The sequence below is a fragment of the Thamnophis sirtalis genome, unplaced genomic scaffold (assembly GCF_051295495.1).
Source record: "Thamnophis sirtalis isolate CommonGarterSnake01/CBP01778 unplaced genomic scaffold, rThaSir2_p1.2 scaffold_1, whole genome shotgun sequence".
In the NCBI taxonomy this organism is placed as follows: Eukaryota; Metazoa; Chordata; class Lepidosauria; order Squamata; family Natricidae; genus Thamnophis; species Thamnophis sirtalis.
In genome coordinates this window covers 143,006,634-143,029,865 of record NW_028261381.1, presented here as the reverse complement: position 1 = coordinate 143,029,865, position 23,232 = coordinate 143,006,634, and the positions used below count along the sequence as shown (strand labels likewise).

The 23,232-nt window shown below is 43.7% G+C and overlaps 1 long non-coding RNA gene across 4 annotated transcripts in view; it reads right to left on the bottom strand.

Moving 5' to 3' along the window:
- Positions 1-9,001, bottom strand: part of LOC106542443 (uncharacterized) — a 115,296-nt gene extending 106,295 nt beyond the window's left edge. For 2 of the 4 annotated variants that reach the window (XR_015698209.1, XR_015698207.1), the window contains exon 1: positions 8,846-9,001. This is a non-coding gene — a long non-coding RNA (uncharacterized LOC106542443). Of the gene's footprint in view, positions 1-8,679; positions 8,773-8,845 lie in introns of those variants that run through there. The other 2 variants (XR_015698206.1, XR_015698210.1) reach the window with 2 other exon arrangements.
- Positions 9,002-23,232: the final 14,231 nt, after the last annotated feature.

The following is a 23,232-nucleotide window of genomic DNA, read 5'->3' as shown; positions in this document are numbered from 1 at the left end:
TCATGGCAGGAAAGAAAGAAAGCCTGTTATTAATAAGTTTTAAAATGGACAAATGCCAATTAAAAATTAATCAGCAGCAAAAGAAAAATATATCTTTGTCTATGGCAAATGTCCATAGGTTTTATGAACAGCAGGAAAATCTAAATTTAGTCATTTACTCTTTTGACTTTTTATAGTAGGCTACCTAACACGCTAGCAACAAAATACATTCTTTCCTGAATTAAAGTGTGGAACAATCACAAATAAAGTTTCAACTGGATGAATTGTGTACTCCATTCAGTTTTGGAAATCCCCCCCTCCATTTCTCCCCCTCTCTGTCTCTGTATATATGTCATCCATAGCTTCTGTTGTCTAAATAGCTCTATAATGCAAAACAAATATATTCCTTTAAGAATGAAGTCTTCCCATTTTTGTTTTATACCATGTGAAGTTTTAAAGCAACCAAGGCACTATTTTGGGTTAAGAAAAGAACTAGAATGAATTACCATTAAAAAAATTTTGTACAAATAATTTTGGAGTTTTCTACTTTGTCCAACCTATGTCATATTTGTCAGATGCAACACACAACTGAACTCCAATCAGAAGAAAAAATATTATTGTAGCTCAAGCGTTCAAAGACTGCAATAGGAATGTTGAATATCGATTCTGAGTAAGTCCCATAAATAAAATAGAGTAGAGTAGAGTAGAGTAGAATAGAATAGAAGTTTTATAGAAATATCTGTTTTTTTTAACAAATTGGAATATGATATTGGATTCATTTCTCTGGATTATGAGGCACCACCCAAAATATGTGACAGGTGCCCCAAACTCTTTTTTAAATATTCTATAACAAATCAATATGGCTCTTGTTCTGAAATAGCCCAGTTGATTTTGCTGGGAATCATCCAGCTGGAAATGGCAACATTGTTATTTTAAATAAATACAAACATTTGCAATGAAACTTTCTTTTAAGATGGAATAAATGTAATGAAATGGGGGGACGATGACGACCTTGGGCCAGTCACTTTTTCTCAGCCCTAGGAAAGAGGCAATGGTAAACCACGTTTAAGAAACTTTGTCAAGAAAACTGAAGGGATTTGGTCCAGTCATTCTCTAAGAATTTGACATGATTGAATTGGGGGGGGGGGGGGGAACCTCGGGAAGCCATAAAATAATCTAAAACAAAATACTGTACATACAAATATATATGATATATACAAACGAAAATCCTCCCAAAGCAGCGATGGTGATTATTGTTATGATTCCCATATCTTATTATTTCATAATACCACGTGAAGAAAGATTCCTCGGGTCAAATTCAGAAGGCAAAAAACCAACCAACTAAACAAAAGCGGAGCATAAATATAAAATACGAAATTACTAAAGCAACACAAAACCAATGAAGGCAAAAAAACGGGGGCTTTCCCTGGAAAGTCAGAAGGGACCATCCCAAGTGTCACCTGAGAGGATTAGAAAAGGCGGGAAACGTTTCCGCGAACCTTCGGGATCGACGTCGCGGGTGACAGGACCCGCCGACGCTCGACTAACGCCCCCATTACACTCTCTTTGTTTAGTTAGTTGCTGAAGCGTCGCGTTCTGCGTCGATTGGAAAGAGTCACCGGACGTTCTGATTTCGAACGTTCCCGTGTCAAGCGGCGCGTTTCGTTTTCCCTTTTTGGTCTTTCTATAAATAACTGGACGGGGCGGGTAGAGGAGAAGGGAAAGAGCGACGCGCTACGATCAAGACGGCTCCTTTTGGGGCTGCTGCGCATTCCCCAGTTGGGCATTGTGCATCGCTGCGGTCATGTTCCCCCCGGCCGGGCCCGTTTATTTTGCTAATTAGCTGACAGGCTTCCCTCACACAGCTGCTGTTTTATTTGGTCTCTCGGCTGTATTTTCCTTCCTGAGATGATAGGAAAAGCGGTGGCTTCACGCGAAACACCCACCGGGCCGGACACACCCGCTGCCATGTGAGGATCGTGGCCCTTTGATCGGCTTCCTTTCTCAACCCGTTCGATTTTCCTGAGATCTAACTTCGTTGTGCTTGTTATTTTCTCAACAACAGGAGCGCGTTGTTGTTAAAGGCTGATATGGAATAAGTTTCCCCTCCCGGCAGTTGTCGGGGACAGACACAAGCAATTTCCATCGACACTCCCCCCACCCCCAAATCTGACTTTTCCTGATCTCATCTGGCAGCGCTGGCTTCGATTTTAAACTTTAAAGGAGGGTGTGAGCTACAACGGAGGAAATAAGGTTTATGGTAATTGGGTATTCCGTCTGTTGTTTTTTTTAGCAGGACTACCGAATGAATGAGGCTCCCGGTCCCTTATCACACTTTTCATCCTTATTACTTGATAACTCTCTTTATTTTAGAAAGCCAGCCGTTGTTTTACTTCCCTTCTCCCAAACTTTGCCACACAAATCGTTTAGCGTGAAGATAGAAGCAGAGCAAGAATCAGTTTGATGTTCTCATTCCTAGGAGGTAGATATTTGGCCACCTACGGACCTGCCCTGCCTAGCGTCTAGTCTTGCCTGATGGGAGACCACGAGGAAATCTCAAGAGAGTAGGTTACATGGAAAAAAAGAATCGTCCCTAGTATATTGTCCCCGTGGCATCCTTATCTAGCCCACTCCCTTCCTTTCGCTGGATGCTTTCCCTGCTTTCTTTCGGATCCTATTAACACTTTAAGATTTGTAAGATTTTTTTTAAGGGGGAGGGGGAAAGGCCTGTCTGCCAATATTTGCGGAAAACGTCGGGCAAACGTTGGGTAATCGAGTCCCAGGCATAAAATATTACTGCTCCAGGTATATTGTGGTTATGACCGACATAGATTCGGAACAGATCCGCTTTTGACCCGACCTGCATACTCTGTTATCAGCACTGGATGCCAGGATGGGTGAAAAGCACTCATAATAGGCTAGGGGGGGGAAAGCCAGTAACGGAATAAATTGACCGAAGGGGGGGGAAAAACACACCTAGGGGTGTGGAGGAGTTAGGGAGAGATCTGGGGGAAAACATGTGCCAGAATCTCCCCTCCCCTCTCCCCTATCCTCCTTAGAGGACACCGTTAAATCGGAGTTATTCCGCACCACACACACACACACACACACACACACACAACCCGCGGTTAACTAGATGTCCGAGTGCAGCAGCCGTCGAGAAGGGGTGGGGGTGGGGAGAGAAGGCAAAGGAAAAATGACCTCGCCGTGGTCACCTCCGGGCAGCGGCAAAATACTTTTATTCTGTGGTGAGTCATCCTGACTTCAGATTTTAGAAGATTACCGCGGCGACTCACACATGAAACACATAACAGATGCATTGTGTGACCCGCTCTTATTCATTTCAAAAGGGCGTAGCATCCTACGGTTAAACTCTTCAGAGCGCTTACTCAGGCGGTTTGGGGGGGGGGGTGCAGTTCCGCTGTAAAAGCGCATATAAGACTATATACTGCAGGGTTTCGTTTGGGAATTAAAAACATACTTTATTTCCAGTACAGTAAAAATGGGCTAGAGTGAACTGGGTATCTGTCTTCAACACACCCTGTAGACTTTTTTTTTGCTGCATGGAACTAACCTTCTCCCCAATATAGCGGTTTGCCTAAAAACCGGGAATAAGAGAAACAGGTGGTTTAGCAGGGGCTCTCAGAGCGGGCTAGTCTTAACCCTCTGCCCTCAGAGGGGTGTTTCCCTGAATGTAGTTCTTGTCGACGTGTGTAGGGTAGCCTATTCAGGGTCGTAGCCTTTTATACTCCCCCCCCTCCCACCGCGCCCTATCTTGCTCGTCCCTCAATTGCAAGGTGAATGCGAGGCGAGTCAGGTTTCCCCGCAATTTTCTTGGATCCCTTGTTGGCAGTTGAAGCGAACTATTCGATGCCCTGTTTATTGAACGCGTTTGCGTCAGAACGAGTTTCCCAACTAGGGCACAGCGAGTTTCCGGGCAGAAATAACAACGCGGAGCAGATCTGTATATTTGTCCTTGTCCTCTTCCTCCTCTCAGTCCCGAAACAAAAATTTCGGGCTGCGGAAGAGTCCTTTAGAACGGCCCCTATGAGCGAAAAACTGGCGTTAGCCTGAATCGGATGCTATATAATATACTTCATTCCTAGGTTTCAAGCTGGCAGAAACTGATTTCGCCAGCAAGCAGCTCCTGCCTTCCGGGTGGTATACAGGTAGCGGTTACTCCTTACTTCTTCCCAGACATGCCAAGTGTCACAAAACCTGCCGCTCGGTTTTCCCGCGGCGGCCCGAATTTTCGGGAAATTTCCCGGGAAGGGGGGGGGGAGGGATCAAGCTGAATCAACCAACTCCCATCCTTCTGGCCGATGGACCAGCCTTCAGGAACCGCCCTTAGGAAGTGAAGCTGAGCCTTCTCTAATGTCGAACATAACCCTAATACCAAACACACTCTACAAAGCCTTTGGGGGCGATGCATCTGTTTCCCTCGCGGCGGGGAGAATGCGCGCGCGTGCGGGTATGTGTACTATGTGGAGAGGACGTCCAGTCCTCCTCTCCCTCCCTCCCAGAATCCTTAGAAAAGGGGGAACGTGAACTAAAGGAAATGGTTAGGAACCGGGGTAGTGATTACCTAGTTGCACAGGTGCGGCTATAAAAAGGCCCACAAATTTGGCTGGGTATAAAGCAAAGTCGAATTCGACTTCTGATGACTTTCCCTGCGGTTTTGGTGGCAACAGGACCTCCTCCTCCTGCCTAGCTTGAAGAAATTCCCCTGGATGAGAACGGGGAGGCTAAACACCTCGGAGCCTAAGAGAGGAGCTGAACTCTCGAATCGCCGAGCTTTTAAAGAGACCTCCTCGCCTCTGCTCTCTCTCCCGTTCCCGGCACTGCGCCCAGTTCATCTCAACGCGGCGACCTCACGGAGTCCAAAGCAACCTTTCCCACCCACCCCCGAAGATATCGGTGTTTGCCAACCCAAAATAAAGCTGCGATCCTAAACGTTCCTTCCTGGGAATAAGGCTGCAGCTACTTAGGCCCAAGTATGATTGACTTGGGAAAGAGAACGAGCAACAGCATAGGATCGCGCTGCGTGTTAGGTCCTTAAATATCACCTTGCCCCTGCAAGCCTATTCTTGTCTACACAGAAATAACGTCCGTTGGTCTTAATGGGGCTTGCTGCGCTGCCGCAGGTAAGAGCCTAAAAGCGTGGGGGCCACGGCGCTCAAGACAAAATCCCACCTGAAGAATCGAGCACTGTTGGCCGGGGGGTAAAAAAATCCACCCTCGGAATCTACCCGACGTGAACCCTATAGATTTCAATGAATCTCAATCCCAGGTAGAGTAACAGGTTTTACACACTTCTCGGCTTGAAGTGTCGGGAGGCTGGAGCATCACTGGATGCGTCCCTCCGATTTTATTAAGCGTGCAAGTTTTTTAACCACCCTGGAATTTTGCGGCGCCGAAGCGGAATATATGAATACTTCGCGCAGCATTTCGTCCTGAAATATAGGGGAACGAGGATGCCTGGCGCCTGTCCTGAAGCGACTTGAACAAGCTTCATGCGCTTCTAAACATAAACGAGCTGCCGATTCCCCTCCCAGAGAGTTAGAAGTGGAGGAGTCCAGCTTCTCCATCAACCCGCGGCTGGGGTTTTGGGGAGGGGTGGGAGCGGGGCTGAGCGGGGGCCCGAAAGGAAACGGGGGCAGGACGGGTTTGAAATGATTCAGGGGAAAAAAAAATCCCCTTCTTATCTGCCCCAAACACGGCGGTTCAAGACATCGCTCAGCTGGAGTTTCAAAATCCTATTCGCGAGCGCCCCAGGAGAAGAGCGAGACATAAGAGCGGCGAGAAGGAGGCGGAGGCGGCAACCGAGTCATCTGAGGATAAAGTCCTTATAATCCCAGGCAGAGCTACGTAGGCTCTCGCCCAGCCTCCTTTCTCCCGCTTCGCAAGCAGGGGCGGTCCGAGGCTGCAACGCCGCTGAGTCAATTTTTCTCTCCCTGCGGAGCAAGCCAGGACTCTTGACAGTCTGCATTATTTCTCAAGCTTAATGTTGATTAACTCCTTGCAAGTAAGCATTGCCCAACAGAAGGGGGGGCAATTCTCCCTCATCTGTGGGCTTGGGGGTGAGTGGCGGCGGCGGCGGAGTCTGTCTCAGGAAACTAAAGGAACGATAAAAAAAAACCCCTAAGACTCTATCCTTTAAATTAGACGGGTGGCAGGTTAATATATTGGGTCTATGCGTGTTTTGATTCTCTTTTCTTAGCAGTGGGACTCATTGGACTCAATGGGGCTTTTGAATAGACATGTGCAGGACCAGGGATGGGATATACTCCCTATAATTCAATTTAGAATCATAGATCCCTGCTGGATGGTTATTGAAATTTATTTTATGTCAATCTACACATACATGCATTCTATTTATAACCCAATGGTCAAATGCAATGCCCCGGATACAGTGGTTGCAATCCTATGCATAGGGTTCCATGTTTATGGGATGCGGAATGCACACTAACAATCTTTATTGCCAAATGGTCTGTAGGAGTTGGGGAAGATATTCACCTCTTAATGGTACTGCCAAAATTAGAGCAAGGCATATTAATGCAAGCTGTCCTGTAGTGGAAGGTGCTGATGAGAGTTTGGGTTACAGAAAAAAGTTGTGTGCTCTTGAACAAGGTTGGGTTTCTTGTGTTCTCTGAGACTGGTTGTTTTCTTGCAGACGTTTCATTATCCAAACTGGGTAACATCAGCGCTGATGATGTTACTTAAATTGGGTAATGAAACGTCTGCAAGAAAACAAGCTCAGAGAACATCAAGGACCTCTCATTTCAACCCTGAGCTGCAAATATATTTATTTTATTGGTACTCTTAAATAAATTAATAACTTTGAAGCTGCAGCTAAAAATTGTTAAGCCAGGCTTCACTAGCCATCACTGAAAGTCATGGGATTTAGGAGTGCTATTCGTCTTTGACCACATGATCAAGATCCAGGACATGTCTGGCTTTTCTCATGCTTCTCTTTATTATGCCTAATAAATGTCTTTATTTTTTCACTACAGAATGACCTTTATCCCTCCTCATAAGCTCCTGTTGAGTTTTATTCTCTTGGGGAAGAGTTGGCGCACCCATGTCCCTGTAATTTCAAATCTTTTTGCTCCACTGTCTCTACTGAGCCTGTTTGCGTACTGAAGCTCTTGCAACAGCAGGAAGATATTAACATTAATAATTTTAATTAGTGAGAAAACTGGCCAAGCAAGTACGGTACCACCTCACGATTCAAATCATTGCTGCACCAGGTCCACCTTATCTAGGTTGTAAGAATCAGGTCGACCTCTAGGTGACAGCAAAAATACAAGGAAAAAACTCTTTGTAGGCATCCAAGATTCACAGGCTAGACTAGGGCCTAGGCCCACCTTAACTGGCCACTTACACCCCTCCCCAAAAAAGTGGCCCTATGCCACTTGCTTCCTGTTGGAACCAGGATATTTACTTATGAGCAAAATTAACCCCTAGGGTTGCTTCCTACAGGCTTTCTAGATCTCTTTATCATCCCATCTATCTGTGTTTCCCCAGTATCAAAGATACTAGATTAAGGGAAAGCACCATTCCCAATGAAAGGGCTACACAAAAGGTTAGAAATATCCATCAGTTCCAAATTGCCCCCACGGCCACTCTTCATTATCCAGCATCCCTGATCTGGTCCTCCGTGTGTAGATGACTGCTGGGATTGCGTCACTTTCTCCGGTAAAACGGCGCTTAGCACGACGCGCCAGCGCTCAAAAGACAAGCCGGAAGAGATTGGAAGTCGAGCCACAGTCGGGAGGATCTTGGAACCGGCTGTTGCAATGACTCGCAGTTAAACAGGTGGAAGTTGAAGCGCGCGAAATGAGCGGAGGCAGCCGAGAGAGGACGAGCCCCAAAGTCTCGCGAAAGGGAAACGCACAAAGGGCAAGTTTGACACAATTACCCGAGGGGAGAAAAAAAGGGGGGAGGCCGGGGCTCCCCAAGAAATCTCTTCGGGGTGTGGGTGGGTGTGCGCTCTCGGAGCGCCATTACCCAGATGGAAACGGCACGAACAGGCAACAGTAGCGACTTCTGCGGAAAGGGCAGGCGAGGGCACCGCTCGCTTTGACGCCTGCCACCCCGCCCCTTCCGTCGCGCCAGCCGCTTCGGTCCTCCCCCCCCCCTTTCTTCATGGTTGATCGGGGATAAGCTTGTTTAGATCATTAGGTAATAATTACACCTTTCGGCCAAGGGAATGCGGCCTGCTCCACACTGACGCAGGGTGACCAGAGGGCCTTCATTTCTCGAAACATACTCGTTTACACCGGGAACAAAACGGGCGTACCAGCCCCCCCTCTCCGCCTCCACATTCCCTCCCCCCGGAGGAGAAGCAAAAAATACCGGCGCGCTCGTTTGCGTGGCTCAGGCTTTGCTTTCCTGGGCGGGCGGGGGGGGGGAGAAGAAGAGAAGAGGGGGAAGTGTTCCTTCTTTAAATCCGGTTTCCATTCACTTTCAGCAGGAGTCTGGCCCAGAGCCTAATCGAAAAGTGGCGGAAAGCGTCCCGCGGAGGGGGCCAGGGCTCGAGGCTTTTCACCACAGAGCCCCAGCCCTTCTTTCTCCTCCTTTCACCTTTCGGCTCCCGCTCACTTGAAAGCCGGGGCGCCCCGAGGGCCAGACCTCTGCAGTGTTAACCCTCCCCATAACACACGAGAGCGAGTTGGCAATCCTCTTGCCTTTACTTACTGGGGAAATGCATCTGATTGAGGCCGCCTAAGTAATTTTCTGCGTGGGATCGGGCCGCCTGAGCTCGCCTCCTCGACGCCTCTCGTTTCGAGGGCTCCCCCTCCCCTCCCCCCTCTGTCTGGGTTGTTACCTCCCCTTAGTTCCTTTGCTTCCCTCAGATTCTTACCTCTCCCGGCTGCCTGTCTTTCTCCCTGCGGAATGATTATTTAGGGCTCCCTCCCTCCTCCCCACTTCAAACGGGGGGGGCGGGGGGGTTGGAAAGGCAAGGCTCGTAGCATCCCTTCCTCTATATGCCTCCAAGGAGGGAGGGGGCGTTTGCCAATCTGCCTCTTTGCCTCGCTCATTCGCTCTTTCCTCTCCCTCCCTCCCTCTCTCCCGTAGCCTTGCGCGCCCCCGGCTCCCTCTGCGGCAGCCAACGAGCCGGGTTCACGCGAGGACAGCGGCAGCTCCCAGCCGAAGCGCGTCTGGCTGGCAAGGGCTCTGGAATAGCGCCGCTGCCGCCGAGTGGCGGAGGCGGAGCCGCCCTTGTCGCTGACTCGTGACGGACTCCTGAGGCCTCGGATTAGTCGACCGGCTGCAAGGCAAGCGCGAAGGGCCGGGCTACCGCGAGCTGGGATGCCGCATCTCTCTCCGGTCAGGTGCCTTAATCTCCACAGTTCCCCAGTGAGAATTTGAACGTAGTCAGAGACTGCATCGTTTCTTCCGTTTCAATGAGCCCGGCTTTAAATATTAGGTCCGTTGTTCTACTCTACCCAGTTCTCTGGCGCCACATAGCATTATTAAAACAACAACAACTAGTTTAGTTTAGTTTATTAGTTTTGTATGCCGCCCACTCTCGGAAGACTCCGGGCAGCTTACAATAAAAAAGGGAGTGGGAATATATAAAACAATAAAACAATTTAAAATGACAGCAACATTCATAACTTAAAGTGGGGCTGGATGATTCAACAGCCCCAGGCCTGCCGGAACAGCCAGGTCTTAGTTGCTTTACGGAAGGCCGGAAGGGTAGTAAGGGTCTGGATCTCAACGGGAGATGTTCCACAGGGCCAGAACTGCAACAGAGAAGGCCCTCTCCTGGGGAGTCACCAGCCGACATTGGCTGGCAGATGGAATCAGGAGGAGGCCTAGTCTGTGCGATCTAATCGGTCTTTGGGAGGTAATTGGCAGGAGGCGGTCTCTCAGGTAGCTAGGTCCGATGCCATGCAGGGCTTTAAAAGTAACGACTAGCACCTTGAAGCATGTCCGGAGACCAATGGGCAGCCAGTGCAACTCGCGGAGGATAGGTGTAGTGGGTGTACCTAGGTGCACCCACAATCGCTCGCGTGGCTGCGTTCTGGACTAACTGGAGTCTTCGAACACTCTTCAACGGCAGCCCCATGTAGAGCCCGTTACAGTAATCCAGTCTTGAGGTGACGAGGGCGTGAGTGACTATCCGAAGGGCCTCCCGGTCCAGGTAGGGTCGCAATTGGTACACCAGGCGAACCTGGGCAAAGGCCCCCCTAGTCACAGCTGACAAGTGATGTTCTAATGTCAGCTGCGGATCCAGGAGGACTCCCAAATTGTGAACCCTCTCTGTGGGGCGTATAATTTCACCCCCCAGGCTAAGAGATGGAATAGCTGGACCAACTGCCAAACAATATTTCTAATAATCATTAGAATAATCCGTGACCTGTCAAAACCGTGGTAGACAAAACCGCGCTCGACGAAAGCGCGTACCTGACGTCAGCAGCAGCGCGACACAAAAAAAAATTTAAATTGAAATTAAAATAAAATTAAAGCAAGCCGATTCACATAAAGGTAAGGGTTAGGTTTAGGGTTAGGGTTAGGTTTAGGGTTAGGGTTAGGTTTAGGCTTACGTTAAGCGTTAGGGTTAGGTTTAGCGTTAGGTTAAGGGTTAGCGTTAGGTTTAGGGTTAGGTTAAGGGTTAGGTTTAGGGTTAGGTTTAGGGTTAGGTTAAGGGTTAGGTTTAGGGTTAGGTTTGGGGGGGTTAGGGTAAGGTTTTCGCTTTAATTTTAAATTTACCGCTCACAGCGCGATGTTTTCACTGGAGTTGAACACATTGCCATACTCAGTTCCTATCCCAGTGATGGCGAACCTATGGCATGCGTGCTGGGAGTGGCATGCAGAGCCATCTCTCTGAGCTCGCCAGCCATTGCCTGTTGCTCTTCTGGATTCCAGTGCATACATGCGCAAAGACATGTGGTCTTTGTGTGAATGGGGGCACTGGAAACCGGAAGAGCAGCTCCCTGGCATGAATGTATGTGCTGAGAAGCTAAGCTTCTGGTTTCCGGCATGCACATGCGCTCCAGCCAGCTGATCTTCAAACCGGAAGATCAGGTGACCAATGCGCATAGCGGAAATTGGAGCTCAGCTTCCCAACATGCACATTGGGGAACTACTCTTCCAGTTTCTGGTGCTCCTCCACCCGCTCATGTACTCCCATTTCGGCACTTGGTGCCAAAAAGGTTCGCCAACACCGTCTTATCCTAATGCCCAGTTGGAATTTGGAGGGAAAATATAAGCTAGAATCGTAGTTTATATATTCTAGAAATTAGACTGCAACTGCAATCCATGACATTCTCTTATCTCTGTGCAAATCTGACCATATGAATAATCAGTAATGCCTCAGTGGAAAATGAACTAGAAGATAATGCCAAGGGATTTGCATTGTCTGATACTTTTGTCAAACGATGACAGCATGTCATGCTGTTTCCTCCATGATTTATGTATTGCGTGCAACAGTACAATGCACATTGAAGAAAGTGGAGCTTACAGTTGCAATGGTGTGATGCTACTTTTGTCATTTGCCTCCCTGCCCTGCAGACACCTAACTGTTACAGATGTGTTCCAGTCCCTGGCTGGCTGCTTGGCACTGTGACTTTTACCACTTTCTCCTGGCTGCTGTATGAGAACCTGGATTCCTGGATTCTGTTGCTTCCTTTTCCCTTGTTTGAAGTGGGAAGGAATATCTGTTTCCCTGGGAATCAGTGTATCACAGTGGAGGCCAATACATTCATTGTAAACCTGCTGCCTGTTGTACTTTAGTAATAATGATCCTGTATACTTGGGAGCATTATGTATAGTTGGAATAGTTACACTATCCAATCACTCAGCTGAGTGGTCAAATGAATTTTAAATGGAAAAGTTTCTGTCTGGTTGCCTAAAATGAGCCTTCTCAAACCTGGTGCCTTTCCTAACACCAGTGCAGAGTAGCATTTTGGTAGCTGTAATTCTAACATAACTAGAAAAAGGTTGTTTTGGAAAAGCTGATTGCAACAAAATACTCTTCCCAGTTTGTATGTACTTTCCCTATAAATAAAAGTGGCAATGAGTCATGGTGGCGCAGTAGTTAGAGTGCAGTACTGCAGGCTACTTCTACTGACTGCCGGCTGCCTGCAATTTGGCAGTTTGAATCTCACCAGGCTCAAAGTTGACACAGCCTTCCATCCTTCCGAAATGGGTAAAATGAAGGCCCAGATTGTTGGGGGCAATATGCTGACTCTGTAAACTGCTTAGAGAGAGCTGTAAAGCACTGTAAAGCTGTATATAAGTCTAAGTGCTATTGCTATTGCTAATTCAGGGCTGGCCAGAAGTATTTCTAAGGTCTGATTCTTACATGTTCTTCCTTCTTAAGTTATACAAGAATACAAATTGCACAAACTTATATGTCATAGAAAAACAAAGGGAGACTTTTTTCTGTAATGTACTGTTGTTAGAGGTTTCCCGTGCATGGATTCAAAACCATTGGGGGATTTAATTTTAAATGACAATTATGCAAGACTGAACTGACAGCAGTAAGGTTCTGATACAGAAATATGAAAACCAGAATAACATTCCAGAGATGAAGAGTCCTTCAGACTTTCAACAATACTCATTGTTATGATTGGATTCCAAATCCCTTAAAAACAGACCAGGGCAATGGGGAGATTAGAAGGAAAGATGATAAAACAACACTGATCATGCCAACTGTGGAATGAAACCCACTGCTATATAATGAAGACCAATAGCTTTAAGAGAAGGCTTTTTAAAAATAAGTCATTATTCAGTAACAATGTAATCAATCATCTTGTTTGCTGTGGCAAGCTGGGAACAGGACTATTTCATTGTTGCTTTTGGCATCAAGAAGAGTCTTACTGAATGAACAATAAGATGTCCAGATAAGGGCCATATCATGTGGTGGGCATAGATACAGGTATCCAGACCCCAGTGGAAGCTGCTTGCTGCAAAAGCAGCTCCAGGAGGTAGGATTTGGAACAGGATATTAGCAAGAGTGAAAAGTGAGTTAATTTGTCTTCTACCCGCCACATGTTATTGTAACTGTCTCTCCATGTCCCAGGATACTAGGCATCTGTTTTCTTTCAAAGATGAATTTGAGGCATGATTTACCTTAACTGTTTCAAAGATAATTTCAGTTCTCTATCTCATCGTTTTTATCAATAGGCAATTAAGAAAACAAAGACAATATAGGTATGTGGTTGTATATATGAGGATGTGGGGAGTATCGATTACTTTTATAAAGCCAGGCCTATGAAAAGGAAAATTGTAAGTATAGAGACATTTTTATTGACAATTTATTCTTCGATGCTCTAGATCTCAAATATTCACCTGGTAAAATTGAAGTTTATACATCAAGGTTAAATGAGTTCCTCATAATTTGCATACATGAAATAGCAAGGCAGGAAGAAGACCTAAAAGATTAAAAAATAAAACTAAAAATAAAGTTCCTGTTTGGATTTATGTTTGGTGTGTTACTGGCAAGTTACCCATTTCTAGCAAGCTGTAAAAAATGTGGGAACAATGGCTTTATATAAGACAGTCTGCCAAATAATATTACAAAATATAATTAGTCAATAGAACAACTAGTTCCTGTGCTAGGATAATAGTGGAAGTTTGAGATAAATTCAGAAAGATACCTAGTCTGTTCATATCTCAGCCTCAGTTACATATAAGATGTTATTATATCAGATATTCCAGCTTGGAGTAAATGCAGTATTACTATCAAAAGAAGTAATTCTGTTTTATGGCTAAATACAAACTTAAAATTGGACTCCCTTTTCTTTATATCTGATTCATATCAGATCAAGTTTGCAAAAGAAATATTATTGCCTAGATTAGCTCGGTATTCGTGCATTCCAGGCTAAGAAATCTAAAACTCTCCTAATGCATAATTTAGAAAAATGACTTAAATTGGATTCATCAGGTGAGATTCATCTTCACTGAGAATGCTGAAAAAAGTGATTGTGGAAAATGTAAGATGGTACAGGTGATGAAATGCACATTATGATATTGTGGTGGGAATGTTATCCCTTGCAAAGAGTTGACATAAGTTCAAAAGAGTGAGAAATTGCATTGTAATGTCACAAAGAACTTTTTCTCATGTTGCTATCACACTTATGGAATATTGAGAGCTGAGCTGGACTCCAGTTGGAGCAGCCCAGAAGCCTAATATTCCATTCACCCAAGAAAGAAAGAAAAAAGGAAGTCTTATAAACTAGGCAGTTTAAAGAAAATGAAAGGCAAGACAGTAAATGGAGACCAAACAAAAGTTAGCCTTGCTACCTCAAAATAATTCTGATACAGATTATGATAATCAATAATCAATATATATTATTTATTATATACATATTAGGTGATAAAACTCTTGTCATCTCAGACAGCCTCAACTCCCATCCTTAGCATTCTCAATAAATGGAAGTGAAACTACAAATTATATATTCCACTTTGATGATTTCTTTATAAGGGGCAAAGATACAAAAACATTATTTAAAATCAAACGCAGTCTATAAGAACCCCAAAAGTGTTTCATAGTTACACAATTTAATTCACTGACTTCAAACTTGAGTCCATGTTTCAGTTTGCAAATCTGCTTTTGTGGGATGATTGATAAGTGCATTGTCAAAATGAAGCACCCTTAATTATTACAAATACAATTTAAAGGTGTTTTTTCTAGAAACACTGTTTGTCACTAGGCATTTAAGAACTAAGAGAACAATGGGAATGTTTTTAATCAACATTTTATTCAGAAGAAACAGAAGAATTTCTAAAAGCATCCAAAATTGGAAACGGGGAAGAAAAGCTTTTACCAAATGCACCATGCTTCTGCATAAGATTAGAAAAATGATAACCAGGAAGTTCAAAACCTATTGCAGATTTTAAACATATGTGGTGCACATGCAGACTGGCCACAAAATAATAGTAGACTTCATTAAAATGTAAAAGAAATTGTATCATAGGAAAATTGCATTACACAGCACACTAATAACCTTTTTAAATTTGGAATTTGATGCAAGAGGTTTGCCATATCTGTCAAATATCCCAACTTATAATTCCTAAGTCATGGAAGGAACTTCAGCACTTTAAAGAAATTACATAATCAACCCAGACTTTTTTGATGCAGCATAAAAATAGCTAAGTCAAATGAGATGCTGCGAGAGAAATCAGTATTTGCAAAAAAGTAAAAGCTCCCTATATAAACAGTAGGGAAAATATCCTATATTTTTCTAAGGGAAAGGGTAAATTGTTAGCCCAAAGCAGCAATACAGTATATACTGACCATTGCTGCATGTTGACCTTCTTAAATGTGACTTCAGGTAATTCCACCCTTCAGTCTCATTTCATTTCATTTCATTCATTTCATTTTATTTGTCTTGTATGCCGCCCACTCCCGGAGGACTCCGGGCAGCTCACAACAGACAAGGGAAAGGGGATAAATAGACAAGACAACATTTTTTAAAAAAGGCGCAACATTCACAATTTCTGTGGGGCTGGGTATTTCACAAGCCCCACGGCCTGCTGGAGCAGCCAGGACTTGGTGGCTTTGCGGAAGGCCAGGAGGGTAGTAAGGGTCCGGATCTCCACAGGGAGGTCATTCCAGAGGGTTGGAGCTGCAACAGAGAAGGCTCTCCCCCGGGGAGTCGCCAGCCGACATTGGCTGGCAGATGGAATCCGGAGGAGACGTAACCTGTGAGATCTTATCGGTCTGAGGGAGGTAATCAGCAGGAGGCAGTCTCTCAGGTACCCAGGTCTGATGCCATGTAGGGCTTTATAGGTAGCGACCAGCACCTTGAAGCGGATTCGGAGACTAATGGGTAGCCAGTGCAGCTCGCGGAGGATAGGTGTGACATGGGTGTACCTAGGTGCACCCACAATCGCTTGTGCGGCTGCATTCTGGACTAACTGAAGTCTTTGAACACACTTCAAGGGCAGCCCCATGTAGAGCGCGTTACAATAATCCAGTGTTGAGGTCACAAGGGCGTGAGTGACTGTCTGAAGAGCCTCCTGATCCAGGTAGGGTTGCAATTGGTGCACCAGGCGAACCTGGGCAAAGGTCCCCCTGGTCACAGCTGACAGATGGTGTTCTAAAGTCAGCTGGGGATCCAGGAGGACTCCCAAATTGCGAACCCTCTCTGAGGGGTGTATAATTTCACCCCCCAGCCTGAGAGATGGAATAGTTGGACAATCTTTGGGAGGGAACATCAGAAGCCACTTGGTCTTGTCTGGATTGAGTGCCAACTTGTTTGCTCCCATCCAGATCCTAACAGCCTCCAGGCACTGGCACATCACTTCTACTGCTTCGCTGAGTTGGCACGGGACGGACAGATACAGCTGCGTATCGTCCGCGTATTGGTGGTATTTAATCCCGTGCCGGCATATGATCTCACCCAGTGGCTTCATGTAGATGTTAAATAGGAGGGGGGACAGGACCGAACCCTGTGGCACCCCATAATTGAGGGGCCTTGGTGTCTACCTCTGCCCTCTGACCAACACCGACTGTGACCTGCCCGAGAGGTAGGAGGAGAACCACCGGAGGATGGTGCCTCTCACTCCCACCTCTCGCAACCGTCGCAGAAGGATACCATGGTCGATGGTATTGAAGGCCGCTGAGAGGTCAAGGAGCACAAGGATAGAGGGGTGACCCCTATCCCTGGCTTGCCAGAGATCATCGATCAGCGCGACCAAAGCAGTTTCCGTGCTGTAACCAGGCCTGAAACCCGACTGATAGGGAAGGTTGGAGACTGGATGATAGTTGCTCAAAATGGCTGGGTCCAGAGACGGTTTCTTCAGGAGGGGTCTCACCACCGCATCCTTTAGGAGGGGCGGGAAGATTCCTTCCCGGAGAGAGGTGTTAACTATCGTCTGGATCCAGCCGCATGTCACCTCTCTGCTGGTCAAGACCAGCCAGGAGGGGCACGGGTCCAGTATACAAGTGGAGGCACTCACCGCTCCCATGGCCTTGTCCACTTCCTCAGGAGAAGCAAGTTGAAACTGAATCCATAAAGTATGCTCAAGACCTTCCCCCGGTACCTCGGCTGGTATCGTGCAATTGGAGTCCAGCTCTGTCCGAATCCGAGCGACTTTATCCGTTAAATACTGAACAAATTCCTCAGCTCTACCTTGTAAAGGGTCATCCGCATCCCTCCCTTTCAAGAGGGAGCGGCTTATTCTAAACAAGGCGGCTGGGCGCGATTCACATTGACTTAAAACTTCTAGTCTGAATAATTGCATAACTAGCTTCTTGCAGAAAGCTAACTGAACATCAGATAATATGGATCAGCTGTAATATATCTTGTCTAGGTGATGAAGAAAGAGTTAAAATTCTCCAATAAGCGTATTAATTTTAACACCAGACATTCTGGCACTTTCTTATTGCAGTATTTGAGGAGACAGCTTTGTTTGCTCACACTTGTCTCTCCTAAAATTCATATCTCAGCAGTAAAATCTATTTTCCCCACTTTAACAGCTTGTACTTAGTTCCCACGGAAGGCAGAAGCTTGATCAATTTGTTGCTGCAAATTATAATATGAAATCCAAATTTATTCTAAACAAGTTGTGGCAACAGAGACAATTAAGGCTCAGTCCTCCAAGAGCTCCTCTTGTGCAAGTCTTATTAGTGGGGCTCTCACATTGTGCTAAGTCATAATATATGTGTGTGTGTGTGTGATAACCTGATGTATGAAGCCAATAGTTGGACATATCTGATCACAATAGCTCTTTCAATAATGTGTGTTAAAACTGTAAATTAATATTGCACATTAACAAGGTTACTAAAATGCTTTGTTGTATATGAGCCATGGTGGTGCAGTGGTTAGAGTACAGTACTGCAGGCTACTTCTGCTGAGTGCCAGCTGCCTGCAATTTGGCAGGCTCAAGGTTGACTCAGCCTTCCACCCTTCCAAGATGGGTAAAATGAGGACCCAGATTATTGGGCAATATACTGACTCTGAAAACAGCTTAGAGCACTGTAAAATGGTATATATGTCTAAGTGCTATTGCTATTGCCCTACAAGGTTTGAATAGCAACTAATGTGTTTTCTTATCATTGCTAAAAATTGGTGTCAGTCCACTGAATAAATGCAAAGGGAGGAGGAAAGGACAGGTATATACCCCTTTCTTCTACTGAGGTGTTTTTTTCAGGAGCCCAGTACTGTCTTCTCTGACTAAAAAGCAGATCTCTGTGGGCCCTTGCATATATTTATTACCCAAACATTTAGAAACAGCGGTATCAGGATGTGATCTTAGATTTAATTGTGTACAAAATATAAGCAGTATTACAAATGTGCACAACTTGAGATCCAATATTTGAATATCCTGAACGTTTTGGAGTGTCTTAGATCAACCTCCTCCCACCCAAAAAATTGCCAGTCAATAGTCATGTTTTAATACAACAGAAGGAGAAGTGCGTAACTACAGTATAATCATCACATGGACTTTGTTTAATGAATAACATTGATTTTAACCTAAATATGCACTAAACTAAATAATATGTAGTTTTTGTTTTAGTTCTAGCCCTCCCTCCCTCCCTTCCTTCATTTTACCATAATGGGGCCCTTCTCTGATTCAGCTTCATCACCCTAGCACCAATTGTTCAACAAAAGCAAAACAAAAACACATTGCAGTAAGAAATGTGAACAATGTGAGATCTCATTTGACCCTTAATGTTTTGGAGCTTTAGAAGTTTTATAAACTTAATTTTATGCTTTTATTAGAGCTAATTTTAATAAGCTTAGAAGAATGTGAAGCACTTAGCAAAGCCTCATTGGTTTCATTAGATGTTTGAGGGCAATGACTTAATTTTTAAAAGCATATCCTCTTTGTGATTTTGCATTTTCCTGCTGTGTTGTTCTTTTTGTTGTTGTTCTGCACTATATTTCTTCATGTATTGTGATACATCGTGCTGAGTGTTGAGCTAAATCAGGGATTGGATAGCCATTTTAAGCAGAAATAATAAGAAAAAAAACCATCTAAACCTAAAATAGGGACACAGTGGCTCAGTGGCTAAGATGCTGAGCTTGTTGATCAGAAAGGTTGGCAATTTGGTGGTTCAAATCCCTAGTGCTGCGTAATGGAGTGAGCTCCCATTACTTGTCCTAGCTTCTGCTAATCTAGAAGTTTGAAAGCATGTAAAAATGCAAGTAGAAAAATAGGAACCACCTTTGGTGGGAAGGTAACAGCGTTCCATGTGCCTTTGGTGTTTAGTCATGCTGGCCACATGACCACAGAGATATCTTCGGACAATGCTGGCTCTTCAGCTTTGAAACAGAGATGGACACCATTCCCTAGAGGAACAACTAGCACATATGTGCGAGGGGAACCTTTATCTATACTTTTAAGCCTAAAATAGAGCCAGATATATTATGCCACTCTTCTTAAATATTACATGGCTAGATTTTACAAGCAGATACTTAGGGAAGGTCACTAAACAGGACCTGATGTTTATAGCTGTTTCCTTTTTGTCATCAATGTCTGATATGAAGATTATTTAAAAATGGAGATTATACAATACAGAGAGCTCATATTTAGACACCAAGCCATATTTTCTTTCAAAGTATCTGTTTTACACCTCTTTATTGATTTCCATTCTGCTCCTAGCCACAACAGGTTTCTGTGATCATTGAGTGTGTCAAAGTTTGTTAATGTCCCTCCTGCAAAGTTTTAAAATAATTTTAAAATCTTGGAGTATTCTCATCTGCTGATAATTTGCTCTTTGACATTTTGATCATATTAGGGTTGTCATTCAAGAAGAAAAGCTGTTTAAAGATCTCGTTTTCATAAGAATATTTGGAATTCTGATCCATCATGTGATTTTTATCATATGAAAGAAAACTGAGATGCATGTGGTATTTCCCACTATCCTAATTCAGTTAATGCTCCCTAGATCAGTGAGCCAACTCATTCATGCAGGATGTTAGTGTGATTTAAAAACTTTTTACCCTAACAGATTCCTCCTGAACACTTCTGCAAATACATCACAGAGGGAGACCAGGATCACAGTGAAAATGGCAACAGAACGGGGAGGAAACAATACACTTATCCATAAACCTTACCTTATCAAATCCTAATTGTGTGGGACATTAGAACAGCTAAACAGAAGCTATGAATCATATCTTAAAAATGATGGTACTTTCTGTAAGAACTATCATTTTAAGTAGTGTAGAATATGATCTTTGAGACTGGACCCGTCTCTGAAAAAGAGGAGGGAAAATGTCATAGAGGAAGGTGTCAGTTTTACAGCACAAGCCCATCAGCTTGTGCTCAGCAATTTAATTTGTTCTTGGAAACCCAGGAGTGAAGATCCTGTTTTCTTTCAAAGGCCAGTTACTCACAGTAGCAATAGAATTACTACAGAACGTACAGCATTTTTGCTTTTTTATAAATTGAAATGTTTGTGAAATTCAAGAAATCTGAAAAAAAAATGTGGCTATCTCAACATTTGGTCATTGATTAATGAAAGGAAGATGTGAAATCAACAGTTCTTCTAGCTTCATGTTTTCTAAATAAACTGATAAATGTTGTTCACTCAGAACAACATTCAGGTTTTTATAGCCTAATATGGATTATATTGGAGACACATATGTAATCTTCCTTGTCCAAAGTATGTTTGTGTATACTTTGCTCTTATCTGTCCTAAACAATAGCTAATCTTGCCATATTGGTCTGATGGTATCATTCCCATTTGGGAAATATAGGGCTAGCTGACAAGATGCTATACTAAGAAATGTCGAGTGTCATAGTTTATGCAGAAGTCTAAATACTATCCAAGATTTCATCTTTGCTATCATCAGATAATACCAAGGTGTCTCTTGTCTGAAACTGTGGTGAGCTACTACTATTCAATAGCAATAGCACTTAAACTTATATGCTTCTTCACAGTGCTTTACAGCCCTCTCTAAGCGATTTACTGAGTCAGCATATTGCCCCCAACAATCTGGGTCCTCATTTTACCCACCTTAGAAGGATGGAAGGCTGAATCAACCTTGAACCGGTGAGACTCGAACTGCTGAACTGTTGGCAGCTGACAGTCAACAGAAGTAGCCTGCAACCACTGCGCCACCATGGCTCTTATGCTAAAAATATCAATTGAAGGACCAAATATTCTAACTCAGCATAAAGCCATTTCCTATTACTTAATTTTTAATTTATAGACTAATTACATGATGTTAATGATTGGAGAGTAGTATATTCTGCGAAGAGGCCAATCCAGTTAAAAGGGGCTGGAATTAGATGGAATTGGGTTTCACCTGAAACAGTTTTAGGCCTGTTTCTCTCAATATTGACAGAACACTCTGAATCTGATTCTAAACACATTTGCTTATTAATGGTCAGTGGGTTTTATTTTCTAAGTAAACATGTTTAGAATCAAAGTAGCAACTTCTGCTTGGAAAGCCATCCCATTCATGTTTCTAGTAAAGGTTGAATAGTGCACATTAAGTAGTAAATTGGTACACAGTGTAAAAATTCCATGTTTAGATAATTTAGAATCTTTTGGTGTGTTAGGCATAAAGGTCTAGATTATTTGAAAAGTTTCCATGTTAGTCTAATGGATTGTGGGTAACTATTACTCTTGACATTGGTCAACAGTAAGTGTCTTCTACAATTTTCCACTGGTAGTGGTAAAATTATTAGTATATCCATTTATACACAACCAACGGGAGTTTCCTAAAACTCTTTCTGCAGATCAGCTAAACACTGTGTTACCACTCTAAAGAAGGACTTTGGGAACCTAAATGTAATTGGCACTGAGTAATGATAACCACAATGTAAATTGTGGTGAGGCTAAAGATTCAAAGTACTGCTAAAAGTACAAGGAAAATGTTGTTGCTGTACTCACTAAGGAAGAAAAATATTTGAAATGGATTCTAGACAAGATGAGCTGTATTTATTTCCTCTACTACACTTGTGTGTGTTCTTGCTATGCTTGAAGAGGGCTTTTCTAACAAGCCAAAGGCAGCCAACATTGGCATTGCCTCACAACAATGACCACTACAGTTCAGTAAAACAGATTTGACTGAAAGAATGTGAATTGACCAGAAGAATGTCCTGTCTGTGTCAAAGACATCTGTGTCGATATGCCACCCTGGGTGTTAGCAAATGGTTGGATTTGGCTTGAGAAAGGCCACAGTTCAGTGCAGAGGACACACTTCGACCGTGGCAGTTCTTGACTGAGAGGGCGTCCTCCATTGTTCCCAATTAACGAGAGGTCAAATAGCAGAGCAGAGAATGACTTCTTTTAAGATTTGAGAATGTTGTCCCTTGGGTCAGAAGAGGCTAACTAGACAAACAAGAGAATGAGGGAAAAGGTAAAGTATGTTCAACTATATTAGATGAAACCTCTCGTCTCTTGATTTACATCTATTTAGTTATACTGGCTTTCATGTACAAATGACTTTATTTCTGTAATGAAATGTTGAATAGACTGGGTAGACTTGAAGATGCATTATCCCTGAGAGTTAATTTGTCTGAAAACCATTTGCATGTGTTATACGCAAAGAATCATATCCATGTATGTAAAATTCAGGCTAACTATTTGTTGTATTCAGCCTATAATGCATCAATATCCCCAGGTTGCTTGTCTTCCATTGGAAACAGATAGATAAGGTTCCATGGGGCTTATGGGTGGGTGTCTTACAGTTGTGCTTACAGTTGGATCTCTTACAGTTGTGCAATAATTCAAGGCTAATTCCCAACTTAAGTCCTCCTCCCTGTCTGGCTGGGTGTTTCCCAAAAGCATGGTAATGAATTTTCAGGGCATCAAGTAGAAATTCTCTAATTCCTGTTTATCTATTAGATATCAGTGATTGCACATAGAATGTTGCACATGGAACACAATGTTGTCAATACAACCTCTGCTAAATTCATTCTTTTTCGAAGGCCATCAAACATGCTCATATCTCTTTGGTCTGCTGCTTGATATATAAGTTTTTCTGATTTGACAAAGGTTGCAGTTCCTCAGGTATTACCCTCCTCTCCTTTCTCAGGAGAATTATTTGAGTTACATAACCACTATAACTCAGCCTCTGAACTTATTCTTAATATTTGAAAAAAAATTAAAGCCATTTAAAAAAATTCATTTGGAAAATTAAAGTCATTAAATAAATCCTTACTATAAAAATTGATGGAATTAAAGTTCTTAATTTTGACCACATTGTTTTATTTTTACACACACACACACACACACATACACACACAGCATAAGATAGATAGTTAGAAAGATATAGCATAAGCTTAGCACATGGTTGCAAAGCTATTGTTTTGATTTTATGAAAAAAATCAATA